This window comes from Rhinopithecus roxellana, chromosome 14 (assembly GCF_007565055.1).
Source record: "Rhinopithecus roxellana isolate Shanxi Qingling chromosome 14, ASM756505v1, whole genome shotgun sequence".
In the NCBI taxonomy this organism is placed as follows: Eukaryota; Metazoa; Chordata; class Mammalia; order Primates; family Cercopithecidae; genus Rhinopithecus; species Rhinopithecus roxellana.
Window position 1 is genome coordinate 116,202,746 of NC_044562.1, and position 19,133 is coordinate 116,221,878.

General features: G+C 36.4%; 1 protein-coding gene across 1 annotated transcript in view; it reads left to right on the forward strand.

Annotated features, from left to right (window-relative positions):
• Window positions 1–19,133, forward strand: part of LOC104658696 — a 258,849-nt gene that overhangs the window by 207,477 nt on the left and 32,239 nt on the right. The gene's annotated exons all lie outside the window — the stretch shown is intronic.

Consider the following 19,133-nt stretch of genomic DNA (forward strand, 5'->3'; position numbering starts at 1 on the left):
GATGCACTGGAAGGTCACAATTGTAATCACCTTTTCCCTTCTTGTACGCTTTGGAAATAATTTTATAATCACATTTATGTCTTTTTGCTCCAGATTTTATAGTCTCCCACCCATCTCTCCTCTTGGCAGCATCTCACTGTGTTTTATGATTGTCGGTTATACCAGACTGGAAATACAACAGATAAGAAACAGAAGCCTATGTTTTTCCCATCTGATATGGGCACTGTTAATTCATAAGAAAGCTGTTTTGCCATTACTAGAGGAAAAAAATAAATAAATAAAGCAAAGCAAACAGCTGGTTTGATGGAAAAGCTGCCCTAATTCCTGGAGAATGGGAAGTTCAGACGTGATATAAACTGACAGAGGGTGGAAAAATAATCTTCAGGCCGACAATTTAGTGCAGCTATGATGGGCGGGACTGGGTGGCATTTGCCACAGCAGAGAAAACAGGGTATCCTGTGGGTGTACGGCATACTTAGAAAAGGTGACACTGGGAAATAATAATTAGCTTACCAATGTTTATGATAATGAAACAGTGACAAGGAATGGAGAACTGAAATTTTGGAATAAAGTTCATATGTAAAGGAGGTTTGCCTGCTTAGGATCTTTCTAGCATTATTGTTCTGTCTCAGTTGATATTTTCCTAAACACCAGTAGAGGCCTCCAGACACTTCATTAAGTAAACAAAAGTACCAGGATGCTAACACCATTCACACACAGGGAAGAGCTGACACCCGTCATGTCCACTGACTCTGCAGAGCGCAAATGAAATCTTTGATGATGATTTCAGTAAGAATCAGCTATAATTAAGGAAGGTGCTAACCTTTGTAGTAAAACCTGCCCAAATATCCATTAAAAAAATACTTGGTCCATAATGGAAGGACGTCATGGTAAGTATGATTGTTATTTTAGATCACATTTAACCCAATATCATAATATGAGCATTTTTGTTAGGCTTTCTATAAAGCCTATTTTAGATCACATTTAACTCCATATGGTAATATGGGCATTTTTGTTAACAATTTATTGTGTTGTTAATAACAAGTTGTTTCAAGCTAACTAATATGTTCAGCATTGGAATCAAAAGACCAGAAGGGGAGAAGAATCAAAATGAGGTAATGCCAAGACCCCCAGCCTGAGTTATTTAGCAAGTACTACTTTTCTTCAACACATTTTGAACTGAGTATAATCCTGGCGAAAAAGTTTGCTAAATAGTGACTAGCTGTGACTGCTTTATAGAAAATATAACTAACGTAACTCATAAACAGCTTACTAGTAAGTAGTCTAAGGCACCTATTTTATTTGTGTATATATAAATGCATTTATATGTGTGTTTGCAAATAAGCACCAAGATCTACAAGATGACTGCTGACCAACTAACTACATGTTTTAATGAATAATCACAATTAGAATCATCCAAGTTCTATAACACCCCGGGGTGTCTGCAACTACAGGACAGAGGCTGCCTCCAAGGTAAATCTCCATCAGATTCTGGGTGTCATTGATAAAATTCTCAAAGCATCAGCCCCTTCATAACTGCTTTAAGAAACTCCAGCAGCTTCTTTATATATTTCCCACTTGTTTGGCTATACCTTTAGCTGACAGTATAAATACATTCATTTTGCTGTCACATTAATTGATTTTAGCTAATTAGGAACATTTTTGGCCCTAATTTGATAAGGAAGTGTGAATGCATTTTTCCCCCACAGCAGGCTTGTTATTTGCTGAAGTATTAGGAGAGTGTTAATTAGGCACAGTTCTTCTGTCACCTTGATGGTTTTTAAGCAGCATTCATCCTATAGACTAAACTGATCAGAGAGGAAGCTGGGTTTCAGCCATGGGTGATAAATGTTGAATTAGGTTAGTTACCTGTGGAATAGAAATCTGAAAGAGGGGACTATGTGTATGATAAAGAAATACCATATTTTTTCTTTCTATTCACAAATCTTCCTCATGGCTGACCTGCTCACCCCTACCTGCATTTCGGACCCTCTCAAGAGGCTGTAGGAATCCTCCTCTGTCTTCAGTCATTGTTGTTCTGTCAACCCTCCAGCATCCAGTTGGGTGTTCATCCTGACCCTTCTTAATATTAAAGCAAAAGGCACAGGTTTTGAAAATTCACTGGCCCTGAAGTGTTTGCAGAAGGTCTTTTGAACAGTTTGGACCCTGGGATTTCTTTGTTCAACCTCTTCTGCTGCAGGCAAAGCTGGGCCGACTGTCTGCTGTCTGCTTGTAGCAGCGAAGCAAAGGGAAGCAAACAACAGAGCAGTTTGAAATTCCTGCTAGGAGCTTGTTTGGAGATAGAGCCTCTACAGTGTCTTTTGTTTATTTGTGGAGCTTTTGGTAGGGAAGAGCTGGGATATGCATAAAAAGGAGCTTGAAACAAGTAACCATTTAGGAAAGGAGGAAAAGATGTTTGACAACAATATTTTTAATTTTAAGGTGGAGAGAAATGCTCGTTTATCTATTGTGAGTCTTCTGTAAAGATATAGTTGCTCTGTGAGGCATGTGATTTGTTTTTTTCTTATAGCTTTACACTAATCATTTAAACATTTGCCTCCCATCCTGCTTGTGACCAATCTATAAATAATAGAAGTAAATAAAATAACCGAATGTCCTCCGGTTTTTCCATTCTACCATTTTGATTCCACAAATCAAATCTTAAATGTTAGTCCCACTACCAAAAGACAAATTTGATTATTGCAGTGTTCATTGGAAATATCTGCTGTTGCCTGCCGTTTATAACTATCTTTGAATCATAGAAAATAATAGGATGTAGGGAGGAGCCCTTTAGCAGAATACATGGTTTTCGGAAAGAAGTGATGAAGTGGAAAGAATATGATATTTGGAGACTCTACCTGTCACTTGCTTATAAACTTCATTACCTGGTCTTAATGAGTCTTAGCTGTTTCCTTTTAAAATGTAGATAATAATGCCTATCTTCTAGCATAGTTATATATATATATATATATTTGCCATGCAAGTTTTTACATAAGTATATTGCATGATATGGAGTTTTGGGGCACAAATGATCCCATCACCTAGGTACTGGGCATAGTAACCAACAGTGAGTTTTTCAACCCTTTCCCTCATGTCTCTTTCACCCCTAATAGTCCCCCGTTTCTATTGTTGCCATCTTTATGTCCATTAGTACCCAGTGTTTAGCTCCCTATTAGTAGTGAGAGTATGTGATATTTGGTTTTCTGTTTCTGCATTAATTCACTTAGGATAATGGCCTCCAGCTGCATCCATGTTGCTGCTAAGGACATTATTTCATTCTTTTTTATGGCTGTGTAGTATTCCGCAGTGTATATGTACCACATTTTCTTCATCTAATCTACCGTTGGTGGGCACTTAGGTTGATTCCATGTCTTTGTGAATAGTGCTGTGATGAACATATGAGTGCATGTGTCTTTTTTGGTAAAGCAATACATTTTCTTTTGGATACATACCCAGTAATGAATTGCTGACTTGAATGATAGTTCTATTTCAATTTTTTTGAGAAATTTTCAAACTGCTTTTCACAGTGGCTAAACTAATTTACATTCCCAATAACAACATATAAGCATTCCCTTTTCTCTGCTGCCTCACCAGCATCTGTAATTTTTTGACTTTTTAATGATAACCCATTCTGCTTGGCTTGAGATGGTATCTTGTTGTGGTTTTGATTTGCATTTCTCTGATGATTAGTGATGTTGAGCATTTTTTCATGTTGTTAGCTTCTTTTATGTTTTTTGAGAAGCATCTGTTCATGTCTTTTGTCTGTTTTTTTAATGGGGTTATTTGATTTTTGCTTGTCCAATTGTTTACATTCCTTATAGATTCTAGATATTAGGCCTTTGTCAGATATGTAGTTTGCAAATATTTTCATCTGTTCTGTAGGTTGTCTGTTGACTGTCTGTTTACTCTGTTGGTAGGGTTTTTTTTTTTTTTTTTTTTTTTTTGAGATGGAGTCTCACTCTGTTGCCCAGGCTGGAGTGCAGTGGCGAGATCTCTGCTCACTGCAAGCTCCGCCTCCTGAGTTCACACCATTTTCCTGCCTCAGCCTCCCGAGTAGCTGGGACTACAGGTGCCCACCACCACGCCTGGCTAATTTTTTTTTTTTTGTATTTTTAGTAGAGACGGGGCTTCACCGTGTTAGCCAGGGTGGTCTCCATCTGCTGACCTGGTGATCTGCCTGACTCGGCCTCCCAAAGTGCTGGGATTACAGGCCTGAGCCACTGGGCCTGGCCAATAGGTTTTGTTTGCTTTTTCCCCTGCAGAAGTGCTTTAGTTTAATTGGATCCTACTTGTCAGTTATTGATTTTGTTGCAATTGTTTTTGAGGACTTCCAAGGCCATTGTCCAAAATGGTGTTTCCCAGGTTTTCTCCTAAGAGCCTTATAGTTTCCTTATAGTTTGAGGACTTATGTTTAAATCTTTAATCCATCTTGAGTTAATTTTTTTTATATGGTGAAAATATGTGTCCAGTTTCATTCTGCATATGGCTAGCCAGGTATCCCAGCACCATTTATTGAATAGGGCGTCTTTTTCCCATTCTTATTCTGGATGACTGTCAAAGATCAGATGGCTGTAGGTGTGCAGCTTTATTTCAGGATTCTTTTGGCACTTCTTAATTTTAAAACAAAAGTCACAACCATTTAACACTGGTTGTCAAGGAGTAGATAATTAATAAACATTTGCATGTGTAGCATCATCTCATGTATTTATTTGTTTGCTTATGTGATTATTATCCTTTGTCCCCCATTAGTACAAGCTTCATGAGGATAGGCCTGTGTCTTATTCACCACTGTGTCCCCAGCTCTTGGCCTGTGACAGATAATAAATATTTGTTGTATAGTTTGATGAAGTGTCAGCTATTAGGAACCTAATGTTAATACTGTTGTTATCTTTGTGGTTAAAATTCACTAAATAATTTCCAATACAGATACAAATTATATAAAAACATAAGCGGTATTTCCTAACAGAAAGTTACTGAGTAAATGGAAGGCTGGAAATGAATTCTATAAACTTCTATGTTAGGAACACAAGAAAAGCAAAGTAAAGCCAAAGGAAATAGAAAAAAGGAAATTCTAAAAATAAGAAATCAATGAAGTAGTGTTTTTATAACAATCAAATAAAATTTGAGAAACCAATGAAATAGAAAACTAATATGAAACAGAAAATCAACAGCCAAATTAGAGTTATTGAAAAGGCTAATATAATTGATAAAGCCCTAACAAAACTGACCAGGAGAAAAGAGAGAAAAAATTAGCAATTTCAGAAATTAAAAAGTGGTTATTAATATGAATACTAACAACATTTAAAAAGACAATATTGAAAAATTTAGTCATCTACTGTGTCGATGAAATGGAAAAATTTTATGAAAAACGATACTTACCAAAAGTGATACAGTCTCAATGATCATAGTCTAAATGATCTGTTGAGGAAATTGAATATATCATTATCTTTAGTGATCATTATGAGATTAGTAAAGTAATCATTATTTAGTGCTAATAAGTAAAAATACATAGTCATGCATTGCTTGATGGTAGCAATATGTTCTGAGAAATGCATCATTAAGCAAGTTTGTCACTGCGTGAACATCAAAGAGTATACTAACAAACCTAGATGGTAGAGCCTACTGCACACCTAGGCCAGATGATATAGTGTGTTGCTCCTAGTCTACAAACCTGTACAGCATGTTACTGTACTGATTACTGTAGGCAGTTGTAACACAATGGCAAGTGTTTGTGTATCTAACCCTGTCTAAACATAGAAAAGGTGCAGTCAAAGTACAGTGTTGTAATCTTATGGGACTACCATTGTTAACCAAAATGTGATGCAGCACATGACTATATTATCATTGTCAATATCCAAAGAGTATTATATGTATTATTAGATATATTATAAGCCATTTTAAAAACCACTTTCACTAAGACATTTTAGGTGGTTTTCAAATTGCTGCCATTCTAAACAGTACCTACATGGGCTCCCTTTAAAATGACTATGGTGCTCTGCTTCTGGCTATCTGTCATACATGTTCCATTCCACCATCACTCCCTGCCAGTTGCACACTATTCACATGACAGTGAGACATGCCCTCCCAATACATGCAAGGATGTTACTCATCTGAGAAATCCTTTTTCCCAAGATAACATTTCATAAGCTTGTTCTAAAATCATGTTCCTAGAGACCATTCCTGTTCAGAAATTTTAGAAAGTCTAGGTTAAAAAAAATTAAAGATTTATTGTTTAATTTCCTCTGTATTAACTGAGGAAGCTAGGAAACCATGGGGCAGTTGTTCTAAAACTTTAAAGTAATTAATAGTTTGTACATTTTTTTACCTAAACACTGTAAGGTGCTCCTTTTGTAAGCAAAATTTAAATATTTACTAATGCTTAAAGTTTTCAAGTTTTCTTATTCTGATAGAACCACCAGATTCTGGTTAAGAAGAGAAAGAAAAACAAATGTCTGAAAACATATGGGCTCTTCATTTTTCTCAACACCGTACTTGCCTCTAACTGAATGCAGATTAGACTTTCAAAGTATTAGATAGATGTTCATAATTTATTACTTTATAGTTCAAAAGCAAGGGCAAAATTTATTTCTGTAGCACTATATATGTAAATGAGAGTAAAAGAGGGCAATTCTGAGCTCACTGCAGTGAAATTATTCACGAAAGGAAAACAGAATGGTCCTTCTTCACTGGAGATGCAATATCCACAACTTGTGAATGCGGTTGACTCCTTGTACCTCCCTAAGATGGAGATAATAAAGAGATAAATCTGTTGAGTGAAGTGCACAAAACAAACCTGGTCAGGGACTGACACCCTGTAAAATTTCGTTGGAGTCATATAGGGGGAGAAACTTCCACCTCAAAATATATGGTAGATGGTATCTTCTTCCTTTAAAATGTTTTGGTAAGATAAGCCAATTCATAACAATGTTCAATGTCACTTTCCCAGGAAAATATGTCTTGGGATATGATTAATTCAGTTGCCTTTTGATAAATAAAAAGTGATCTTGCATCCATTTCATTCCCTTTAATCTGTCATTTTATTCTGGTTTATAGTGAGTCCAATGCTTGGAGGTATAAGACAAAATTTATAAAAACAAAAGGAATAGAGTGGAGACATGTGTCATCATGCATTTTTATTTTTCTATGCTTTTAAGAAAAGTTCTTAATGACTTCGTACTGTAGTACCAAAGTAACATTGAGTAGCCATTATTTGGGGGCAATTTGCTCTGGCAAACTTGCCCACTAACCATAGACATTTGCTAAGATGTTTATTTTTTTTTCCTCCAAAATTGAAAAGCCATAATAGGATTTTCCTAATGTAGAGGTAGAGCTGTTTTAAGTCCAAAGAAAGGTGACAGTATAGTTGGATACATTCACTGATTGTTTTCTAAATAAAATCTGTGAGAAAAAAATTTAAATGAACATCTGTTTGAAGAATAGAGCTATTAAAGGGAATGTTCTGCACAAGCAATATGCCATACAGAATAGTTGTACAAATAATGCTGTGAAATTGTTTAATTAACTCATAAAAGAGGGAATCTAGTAGAGGGAATGTATGCGGTACACTATGGAGCTGTTTGACAGACTTCAAGAGCAGATGTGATTATGATTATAATTATTTTAGTAAATTGAGCCATAATTTCTCTTTCTGTTGTAAAATAAGGTGAAGTATATTATGAATCCTAAGTAGGACCAACCTTTAGGCATAAATAATTCATGCAAATTCTGACTTTTGTTGGAGCCACAGCATTGCTATCATTTCCTTCTTTTCATTGAGATGTATCTTTGTAAATACAATGGAGAAGAGCAAGTATTCAATGCGTGGCTCAGAGGTAAAGAGGTTGAATTTTATGTGTGCTTTGTGGAAATGGGTTGCAATATTTTATATATATATATATATATATATATATATATATATATATATATGCCTTTCATCATAGATTTGAATGTCCACAAAGCAAATGTTTTTGCTTCTAGGAAGTACCAGTTACTTATAAAATCATCATATGTAGTGGGCATGGAGTAATTTTATTTGCTTTATTACCAGGAAAATGCAATCAGAGACCTAACATTATTGAACACAAAGGCTACATCAGCAGTTTTGTGTGTGTGAGGTCAACCAGTGTTACTTGAAGTAGATTCATTGGCCATATATTACATATTAAGTTTGTTTAATATTATTATGCAAATTTATCAGATGTGTGCAACTCCATTATTTTTCGTCCTTTCCATTTTGGAAATTGCATAATTTTATATTCATAACTTTAGTTAGTAATTATGGGAATTTTAGGTTTTCTGTGTATTGCCTTTATCACTCTTATTAACTGAAATTACTCCTGGAAGGAAATTAATCAGACAAATTAGTATGCTTATTCATGAAACCTAGATTATCGTAAACCCTAAGATTAAGACTAATGAAACAATCACTTATTTAATCATTAATGAAAATAGGAATATTGCTCAGATATCTGACAGTAAGCGTAACAAGCTTTGGAAGTAGACAAACGAATGTGTTTTTTTTTGACTGCTCTTTCATGAAAGCAAGATTATTATCACTTGCTGGGAGTTTTGCTCTCATATGCAACATTTTCCCTAGGAAAAAGTCTCTTCTTACTAGTAAAAAGAGAAATCCAATTTCTCCGGTAGACACCTCTCCATGAAACTTAAGCTATTCTGACTCTTACATTTCAAAATTTAAGATATATATGAAAGTATTCATAAGCCGAGGTTATATACACTTATTATGGGCACAATTCTTCTGACACTTTATAACAATAAACACTGTGAACTCAGAAAATCTGAACCAGGTCTCAATTAATTTAGAAAGTTTATTTTGCCAAGGTTGAGAACCTACCCGTGACACAGCCTCAGGAAGTTTTGACGACATATGCCCAAGGTGGTCAGGGCACAGCTTGGTTTATACATTTTAGGGAGACAGGAGACATGAATCAATATATGTAAGAAGTACGTTCCTTGGGTCTGGAAAGGTGGGACAACTTGAAGGAAAGTTAGGAAGACCAGAAGACGGGAGGGAGCTTCCAGGTCACAGATAGGCGATACACAAGCGGTTACTATGTTCTTTTGAGTTTCTGATTAGCCTTTCCAAGGGAGGTAAATCAGATATGCATCTATCTCGGTGAGCAGAAGGGTGAGTTTGAATAGAACAGGAGGCAGATTTGCCCTAAGAAGTTTCCAGCTTGAGTTTTCCTTAGAGATTTCGGGAGTCCACAATATTTTCCTTTCATAACAGTGTACTAGAAGTAAAATTATTCAGTCAAGACATTTTTAAAAAGCAAATTTAAAATTTTTAATCTAAGTTAATAGCATATTTTAAAAAGCAACATATGCAACAAGGTTAGCGTGAAAAATCCACAATCTTCTTCTCTGTATGTCATTTCAACCAACTTTTTGGTGCCCAGAAACAATTATTATTCAATTGTTTCTCCGTTAAGTTTTCCTGATGGTTGCCATGATTTCGGGCTGCTTTTCTTGTTTCTAAACTTCAGATGCTAACAGAAAGTTAGTGACTTTCTGCTATAATAGCTGAAGATATTATTCAAAGCACTTTCCACATTGTGTTATATTTCTAAAAAAGCTCTGGATTAATAACTTTATTACCTGATTTAAATATTATATTTAAAATATCAATGCCTTGTTCTATCAAATCCAGACACCATCTCTTGATTCTCCACATTGTAAGATGAGAATATCAGCATTCCTAACATTTCCTTACCCTGCTTTCCCTCATATTTGGGTCGCTGATAACAATTTAGGACACCCAGTTAGATTTGAATTTCAGATAAACAACTAATTTTTTAGATAAGTATATCTTAATTTTATATGGCATACACTGACATTCAAATATTTTCATTTGGAAAATAATAAATAGATAAGCAATATTTGATGAATTACACCTAAGAAAGAAGAATTTCTTTGGAGGTATGTTAAAAACAAGTCCACCAATTCATGTTGCATAACTCCCAAAGTCTTAGGATATTTTAGATACTTCTAAACTGAGCTTAGACACTGAAGCCAAAATCCAGAAGACTGGTGGAAAGTTCTATATAAGGAGGAACTAGACTCTCAGATTATTTCCCCAAGCTTTCACAACTAGGTAGAATTCTAAGTCCCACCCTAGCAGAGAAAAAGAAGTTCCTCTTTCTTTTTTGCAAAGTCAGTACAGGGAGGCTTTTATTGCAGGGACAGCAGACAAAGCTAAGGGCAAGGTGTCACCCTGAATTTGAAAGAAGACTGAATAAAAGTCTGTTCTGTCTGGAGAGTCCCATTTTCCTTTTTCACTATCAGGATGCTGATGGCAGCATAATTTAGCAGGAGGGTTCCTATCCTTACCTCAGAAGATTGGGTCAAATAAAAAAACTTATAAAAACTGTCAATGGGACTCCTCAAGTGAAATAGCGTGGTCCCTACCTTATCACTCATGGAGAGACCTATCAATCCACAACTTTTGTTACCCAAGCAGAGTTTTCGATTCTTTTTTTTTTTTTTTTAAGGACTGCATTCTTAAATATAGATTGCTGGCCAGGGAAAACCAGACACTTGAAGTCTCTAATATGAAAGACAAACTCCAAAATTTAAAAGTGGAAAAGGAGGACTCAGAGGAAACAAAGTTTATAAAAGAATAAAACTTAAAAAACAAATGAACTACCATTAAAGTTATCAGTAAGATAAGCTACTGCATTCAAAACAAGAACAGGTCTTTGCTATTGTGAATACCTGTTCTTGTTTTGAATGCAGTAGCTTATCTTACTGATAACTTTAATTTAGTTCATTTGTTTTTTAAGTTTTATTCTTTTATGAACTTTGTGAAACCATCATTCTTAGCAAACTATCACAAGAACAGAAAACCAAACACCGCATGTCCTCACTCATAGGTGGGAACTGAACAATGAGATCACTTGGACTCGGGAAGGGGAACATCACACACTGGGGCCTATCATGGGAAGGGGGGAGGGGGGAGGGATTGCATTGGGAGTTATACCTGATATAAATGATGAATTGATGGGTGCTGACGAGTTGATGGGTGCAGCACACCAACATGGCACAAGTATACATATGTAACAAACCTGCACGTTATGCACATGTACCCTAGAACTTAAAGTATAATAAAAAAAAAAAATTAAAAAACAAAAACAAAAACAAAAAACAAAACCAAGAACAGGATCTTTTAACAAGAGAGCATTCTTGAGCAAGATCTCTTGCATACTACATGCAGGCTAAGCGAAACCTTCAAATCAATTAGAAGTTTAGAATATATGTATTTGAGGTAATCTTCCCAGAAGAAGAATCAAAAGACAAAAAATAAATTTGGAGGAAAACTTAGGAAAATAATATTTTTCATAAAGATACAAAAACTGAATAATATGAATTCCAAAAAAGAAACCAAAAAATCAAAGGAGAAAAGTTTTTGAAGAAGTAATATATTTCCTACAATTGATGAGCACAAGTTTTTAGACTGAAAGAGTTTACCAGGAGTTTAGGAAGAAACAAAAAATCCATGAAAAATACCAATACTAGAGAAATGGATCATGAAATGTCAAAACATCAAGGAAGAAGAAAATAAATCTTTAAAGTTCTGAGAAACAGAGAAGGAAAGAGGAGGAGAGAGAGAGAAATAAACAGACAAAGAGAAGAAGAAAAAAGAGGTGGAGGAGAGAATCATATCAATTCAAGTATGAATAGCATTAGCTTTTCAACAGAAATATTGAAACCTAGAAAACAGTAGAGCAATGTTTAAAAATCTTGAGGGGAAATAATTTTCAACCTGGAATACCATATTCAGATAAATTATCAATAAAGGGTAAAGGCAGAGGCCAGGTGCGGTGGCTCACACCTGTAATTCCAGCACTTTGGGAGGCCAAGGTGGGCAGATCACGAGGTTGAGAGATCCAGACCATCCTGGCCAACATGATGAATCCCCATCTCTACTAAAATTACAAAAATTAGCTGGGTGTGGTAACGCACGCCTGTAGACCCAGCTACTCAGGAGGCTGAGGCAGGAGAATCACTTGAATCCGAGAGGCGGAGGTTGCAGTGAGCCGAGATCACGCTACTGCACTCCAGCCTGGGTGACACAGCAAGACTCAGTCTCAAAAAAAAAAAAAAAAAAAAAAAAAAAAAAAAAAAAAAAAAAAAAAAAAAGTGGCAGAAATGAAAACTTTTCAGTCATTCAACATCTCAAAAATGTACTTAGCATACACCCTTTTCCAGGACACCATTGAAAGATGTGCTAGCAACAAAATGAAATAAACCAAGAAAGAGTGAAACATGGGATCCAAAATACACGGGCCAAACAGAAGGAAGAGGAAGAGAATTTCCAGAATAATGATGAAAGAAAATCTGAGGAAAACAATGTTTTAGCAAGTCCAAATTGGAACAAGGGAGAATATTCTAGTAGGTATTGAAAGCTTATCTGTTAACTAGCTTGATTTAGCCATTCCACACTGTATACATATTTCAAAACATCATGTTGTACACTATGAATATATATAATTTTTTATTTGTCAATTTAAATAATTATTTTTTAAAAAGAAAGCTTACATGATTTGTGCGACCCTCATAGTTAAGGTATACTTTTAAAGTTCTGTTTGAAAATTTGTGAATGAATTAGTGTTACTTTAAAGCAAAATGAAATTAAAAAAAAACAGATGCAATTACTAACTCTAAGACAAATAAAATGTTGGCCATGTGGGGTGGCTCATGCCTGTAATCTCAGCACCTTGGGAGGCTGCGGTGGGCAAATCACTTGAAGTCAGGAGGTCAAGACCAGCCTGGCCAACCTGGCGAAACCCCATCTCTACCAAAAATACAAAAAAATTAGCTGGGTGTGATGGCATATGCTTGTAATCCCAACTACTTGGGAGGCTGAGGCAGAAGAATCACTTGAACCCAGGAGGTAGAGGTGATAGTGAGCCGATATCAAGCCACTGCTCTCCAGCCTGGGTGACAGAACAAGACTGTCTCAAAAAAAAAAAAAAAAAAAAAGTTTATAACAAAGGAAATACATACATAGTATGTTGTCTGTATGAGCTTTAAAATATTTATAGAAATGACCGGGTGTGGTGGCTCACACCTGTAGGTGGGTGGATCACGAGGTCAGGAGTTCAAGACCAGCCTGGCCAAGATGGTGAAACCCTGTCACTACTAAAAATACAAAAATTAGCCAGGCACGGTGGTGGGTGCCTATAATCCCAGCTACCTGGGAGGCTGAGGCAGAGAGTTGCTTGAACCTGGGAGGTGGAGGTTGCAGTGGACCGAGATTGTGCCACTGCGCTCCAGCCTTGGCAACAGAGCAAGACTCCATCTCAAGAAAAAAAGCATTTATAGAAATGATTATATATTAAATACTAATTTGATAAAATGATGATATAACTGGATTGAAAAAATGTTGAGAAGGTCAGAGAGAGGGAGAGATGAAAGTTTGCGAAACAGAATCAAATCCTCCTCTTGCATTATTGAAAGGCCTTAGACAATATTAAAAAAACTGAAAAATCAAGATATAGGTACATATTTTGTTTGTAAAGAAGAGGCATAACGTGGTTTGGATATGTGTCCCCTCCAAATCTCATGATGAGATGTGATCCCCAATGTTAAATGTGGGGTCTAGTGGGAGATACTGGATCATGGGAGTGTATACCTCATCAGTGGCTTAGTGCCATCCCCTCGGTGATGAGTGAGTTCTTGCTTAGTTAGTTCATGCAAGATCTGTTCATTTAGAAGAGCTTGGGACCACTCCCTTCTCTCTTTCACTCCCTATCTCAGCATGTGTTACATCTGCTCCCCCTTCACCCTCCTCCATGATTATAAGCTTCCTGAGGCCCTCACCAGGAGTGGATACCAGCACTGTGTTTCCTGTACAGCCTGCAGAACCACGTGCCAAAATAAACCTCTTTTCTTTATAAATTGCCCAGTCTCAGGTATTCCTTTATAGCAATGCAAATGGACTAACACAAAGTGAATGCCAGAAAAAAACAACTCCAACAAAGAAAATGATGGCTTGTGCTAATCAGGACTTGGGATAAGAGAGGGGTAGAGCAGAAGTCAACTTTTTTCTTTTGTTACCTGTTAAGGTATTTGACATTTATTATTTTATATACATTAAAATAATGTATATAATATATAACATACAATATATAATATAAATGAACAAATAGACGGAAGTATTACATGTTCCTTTTTTTATAGAAAAGGAGAAAAGAAACCAATTAAGCCATAAAAACCCAGTAAAATAAAGCATCAGAGTAGCTCCAAGTGTGGACACATGGACATTTTATAGCTATCTGGAACAATTCATAGTATAATTTGCAAGCTTATTAGAAACATGAGGTGAGCCATAGACAAGGCAGGCTTCTTCTTTGTGTTCACAGCCCTAAAGCTTTTGAGGGGAGCTGCAACAGGCTTATATGACAGATCCCTGTTGGGAGCAAAGAGGCATCACAAGGCTATTGTGGTAATAGCCATAGACACTCATGACCCAGAGGTTGATGCATTGCCGCCTCCTCCTCCTCCTCCTCCTTTTTTTGTTGTTGGTTTTTGTTTTTTGAGACAGGGTCTGGCTCTCTCCATCACACCTGACCTATTGCATCCTTCTTGGACACTGTTTTAAGAGCCTGGAAAACATACCACTACCAAAATAAGAATGACATTGTGACACTTTGCAGACCGACATTGTGACACTTTGCAGACCAGGGCAATTCTTTTGACTTCTACCATCTGAAGTGATCATCAAACATCATAGAAAGACCTAGCTTGGGGCTGATCATGGCAACTCAAGCCTGTAATCCCAGAACTTTGAGAAGCTGAGGCAGGAGGATTTCTTGAGGCCAGGAATTCATGACCAGCCTGGGCAACAACAAAGTGAGACCTTGTCTCTAAAAAAAAAAAATTTAAAAATTAGCCAAGTGTCATGATGTGCTCCTGTAGTGTCAGCTACTTGGGAGGCTGTGGGAGGGTCTTTTGAGCCTACAGAGAGCTATGATTGCACCACTGCACTCCAGCCTGGGAGACAGAACAATATCTCATCTCTAAAACAAACAAACAAACAAATTAACAAACAGAAAATAGAACTGGTTTTCTTTGGAAAAGCTTTGAAGGCAAATAAAAATCAGAAGGAAGAGAAGAGGGAAAAAAAATCCTGTATTTTGTTATGACATAGGCCCTGTTTAAGACACTTACACATATACTATGTCACACATATATTTTGAGTCAATAGGAATTAAATATAGTTACTTACATACAGCAAAGAAAAGTCATAGATTTCCAGGAGCTATCATAGCTTTTATAGGCATGTGCCTAGCCCAATAGGATTCAATTTTTTATAGGTTTAGTAGGACATCACTAACAATGCAGAGGTAAGCTACACTAACAAAATTATGGGTCCAGATCAAGGATGATAATGGTTTCACTGTACTTTGCCTGTGTCATACCACATTTGGAGTGCTGTGGGATTTGGATGTCATATGGGGACACAAGCTGATTGAGAAACAATGACTGAGGAGAACCAAACCCAGACTGTATAAGGAATAGGGGAAAGGACCGAGGCTTTAGGCCTGGAGGAAGAGAGGGCTTACTACCGCACGTTATGGCTATCTTGCCATATTTTAAGTACTCTTAATGTAGGAAAAGGAATGGATTCCTTCTAGATTGTTCCTGATATTGGAACTGGTACATGGGTAGAAGTTATAGGAGGCATTCAACAGAAGTATTTTCTAATAGGTAGGGAATGATAGAATATCATGTCTCACAAATTACTGATCCTTCATTGGAAGTGTTCAAGGAACAACCAGATTATCCTCAATTAAGCACTTTAAGAGAGGATTCTTGCATTGGAATTGAAGTTGGACCAGTTTGGATTTAAAGTCTAATAAAGGTCTAATACTCTTAAGTTTTTAGATACATCAATCTTGAAATTCAGTCTCCAAATACTGATTATACAATAAATAACCATTGGCAGCTTTCTATGTGTCGGGAAACAAGAGACATTGTTCCTGCCTAGTGAAGCATTACATCCAGCAGAGGGAATAAGAATTAGGCAGATGATTGGATAAATAATTGTAATTGTAATAAGCATGATGCAGAAATAAAGATTATATGGCAACATATTACACAGGCTCTAATATAGGTTGGAGGGTAAGGGAAGGCTTCTTTAAGAAAGTGATGTTTAAGTGTAGACCCAAAGGCTGAGTTAGCTACTAGGAAACTACTTTTGATTCAGTGTCAAGGTCTAGAAAAGTGTCTTTTATTAGAAAATGGCACATATTGGAAAAGAATTCTGCCTTAGCATTCAACCAGTCTTGAAATGTCCTTGAACACCTCCCATACTTATTGACATTAACTATTGGCATGCTATTAGTATTGGCTGAAGGTTGATTTTATTCTTTATGGGAAGTTTTCCTTTGCTTACAACCCAGTCAATTTGCTTTGAATTTATACTTTGGGTCCTTTTAGTTTGAGTGAGTGAATTGTGGTGTTGTTATTGTTGGCTCTGACTGATACCAGGACTCACTATTCTATACTTGTAGGCACCCAAAAGTGTCAGATTCTGAATTATAGTCACAGAGGTAAGTGAAGTTGCTTTTTTGCCCTTGACTTTAGAGCTCAAAAGACTGTTTAAATGCCACTTGAAAAACAAAGAAGTGAGTGAAGAATGGCTCTGGGAGTAAATGAACTCATCCTTCTCCCGAGCATATTTCAAAAACCTACAGAGAGAAATCTTTTATCTAAATTAAAGATGGACCCTCATGAAACCTCAAAGAGATCTGATGATATAAAAGGAGTATACAGGGCTTATGAAGTGCCGGTGGATAATTACAATCTGAGATTTATTGGTGACCACTCTTGTGTCAGTGAAAGGTTGGCTGACCAGATAAAACCAGGCATTGGCTAGAGGGAGGACTCTTGAACCACTCAATCTTTTGAAATTTCTAAGGAGTTTTCCAAGGGGAAAATCAGCATTCTTATGCTATGTAGGAAGATCTTTACATACAGCAAATGGATTCAGCTGGGTTAGGTTGCTTCACTTGACAACGTCCAATTCAGTATCTGAGAAATGTCGTCATGCTTTAGGTCTTAGGGATATCCATCGTGCCTACTAAGAGCGAAATGAGCATTTCTATGTCTACAAGGTATGTTATTAAATCCATCATGTTAGTTATCTTCAGATCAATTAAGGAATACAACATTGGCATTTAACATGGATCAAATCAAAGACCATGTAATCAGTGTCACCTAAAACATGATTATGAGGACAGTTTTGAATGAAGTTGTAGTTTTCATTGTGTGAGTCATGGTAAAACACTAAAATGGTGGCTTTTGTTTAACACTTGTTAATAGTGAGGCTACTAAGATGCTATGAGCATGTAGTAATCACCTGGGTCTTTTCCTTATCATAATTGCTCTATCTTCTAGTTGATACTAGATCTGTAGACCAAGTAGATTGTGACTATGGCAGGTAAATGGATGAATTTAGGGGGAAAATTATGAGCATACATTTTAGGAATAGTTAGGTAATCAAGACTAAAATTTTCAGGATGGGAACTTTTGTTGGTCAATATGCCTGTACACTGAAATGTATCTTTGGGCTTTCAGAAGCATGGTATAATTTCTTCCTCAAAGATCTGCTTGCTATGTTCCATGGGTACAGAGCCATGGGAGTGAAGATGACAACCGTAAGAAAGAGACAAAAGAATCTGGCAGCAAAATCAACCCCAGCAAAACAAAGTGGAAATTAGAGAAATGAATAAATGGAATGAACTTATATTGCTCAAGTTCTTCAGTTTCTAAATAGGCTTTTATATTCCATGAAATTACTTTACAGTTTTAACTTTTTATTGTACTTTTATCCAAGAGGCTTTGGCTGGAAGTGTGCCCTGATAGGTCTAATGTTAATCATTTGAATTCTTCTGCATCACTTTCGGGTTTGGTTACTCACTGATTGACTCTTCAAACTTAAATGAATAGTTGAAAGAATAAGGCCAATGGTATTTTTTTCTTTTTTCTTTTTTTTTTACCAGACATTCTTTTCACTATGGTACTACGTGCTATGACGCCCTTGGGCAAGGACACATTGCCTTCATATGTCACCGGAGTAAAATAATTATCGATTAGGCACTATTGATTTCTCAATTTCTGCAAGGAATTTGAGCTTCATTCTTGAGGAAAGAGGTGACACAAAAAACCCACAATATTATATAAATGAGGTTTCTGAGTCAAAGATGAGGTTCATGCAAGGATCCCTATTTTAATTTTTTGTTGAGTGTCCAAATTAATGTCAATGTAACAGAATTCAAAGGCAAAGATAAAAGTCCACAGGCTCAGTTCTAGCTACAGCACGTGTCAGTAGTGCAGTGTCTGCTATGTGGAAAGACTGAGAAAGTGTCTTCATCAAAATTTCTACAAATCTTTGATATCTGCTTATTTATTTTCTGCAGAGCAGGAGCCTCTTCATGTTTGATGTCCCAGAAGCAAGGGCCTGTTTCTGTTGAGTTTGATTATAGAAGAGAGGTCTCCTCCCAGGGAGCTCAGCTGGATGTATCCTGCTTGCTGCCTTAGTTTCTTTTATGGAAGGAGATAAAGGAGGAAGAAGACCACATTATAGAATTGGTAGTTGTTTGTAGTGCTGGCAGAGTCTCAAATGATATTTGTTCTGTTACAGTCACTTCCAACCAAAGGATTCATTTTTGCAGCAGATGAAAGATGGACAGCATGCAAATGCTTGGATTAGACACATTCCAATTTTTTGAAATTCCATGCATTGGTGTCTGTTATATGTGTTGTTTTTTGATATATTTTGCTGCTGTTACATGGGTGCTTACTTAGAACAGTTAGTAAGAAAAACCAACAGGATTTGTTTGCAGTCCTTACCAAATATTTGAATAGGAGTCAGGTGACTATTAGAGTGGGAACAGAAAGTGCAGAAGTTTAGGATTTGGCCTTGTTTCAAAAACTGTTAAGTTTTAATGACTCTGATAATGTGTTCAGTCTCTTAAAGGTTATGGGGCTGACATTTTCCACTTTTTTATGGAAAGAGAATTAGATTAATTGTTAGGGTATGTCACTGGGGAACTTTTGCTTAAGGGCTACTTTTGAGTTTATTCCTGGAAAGGAATGAAATTGGC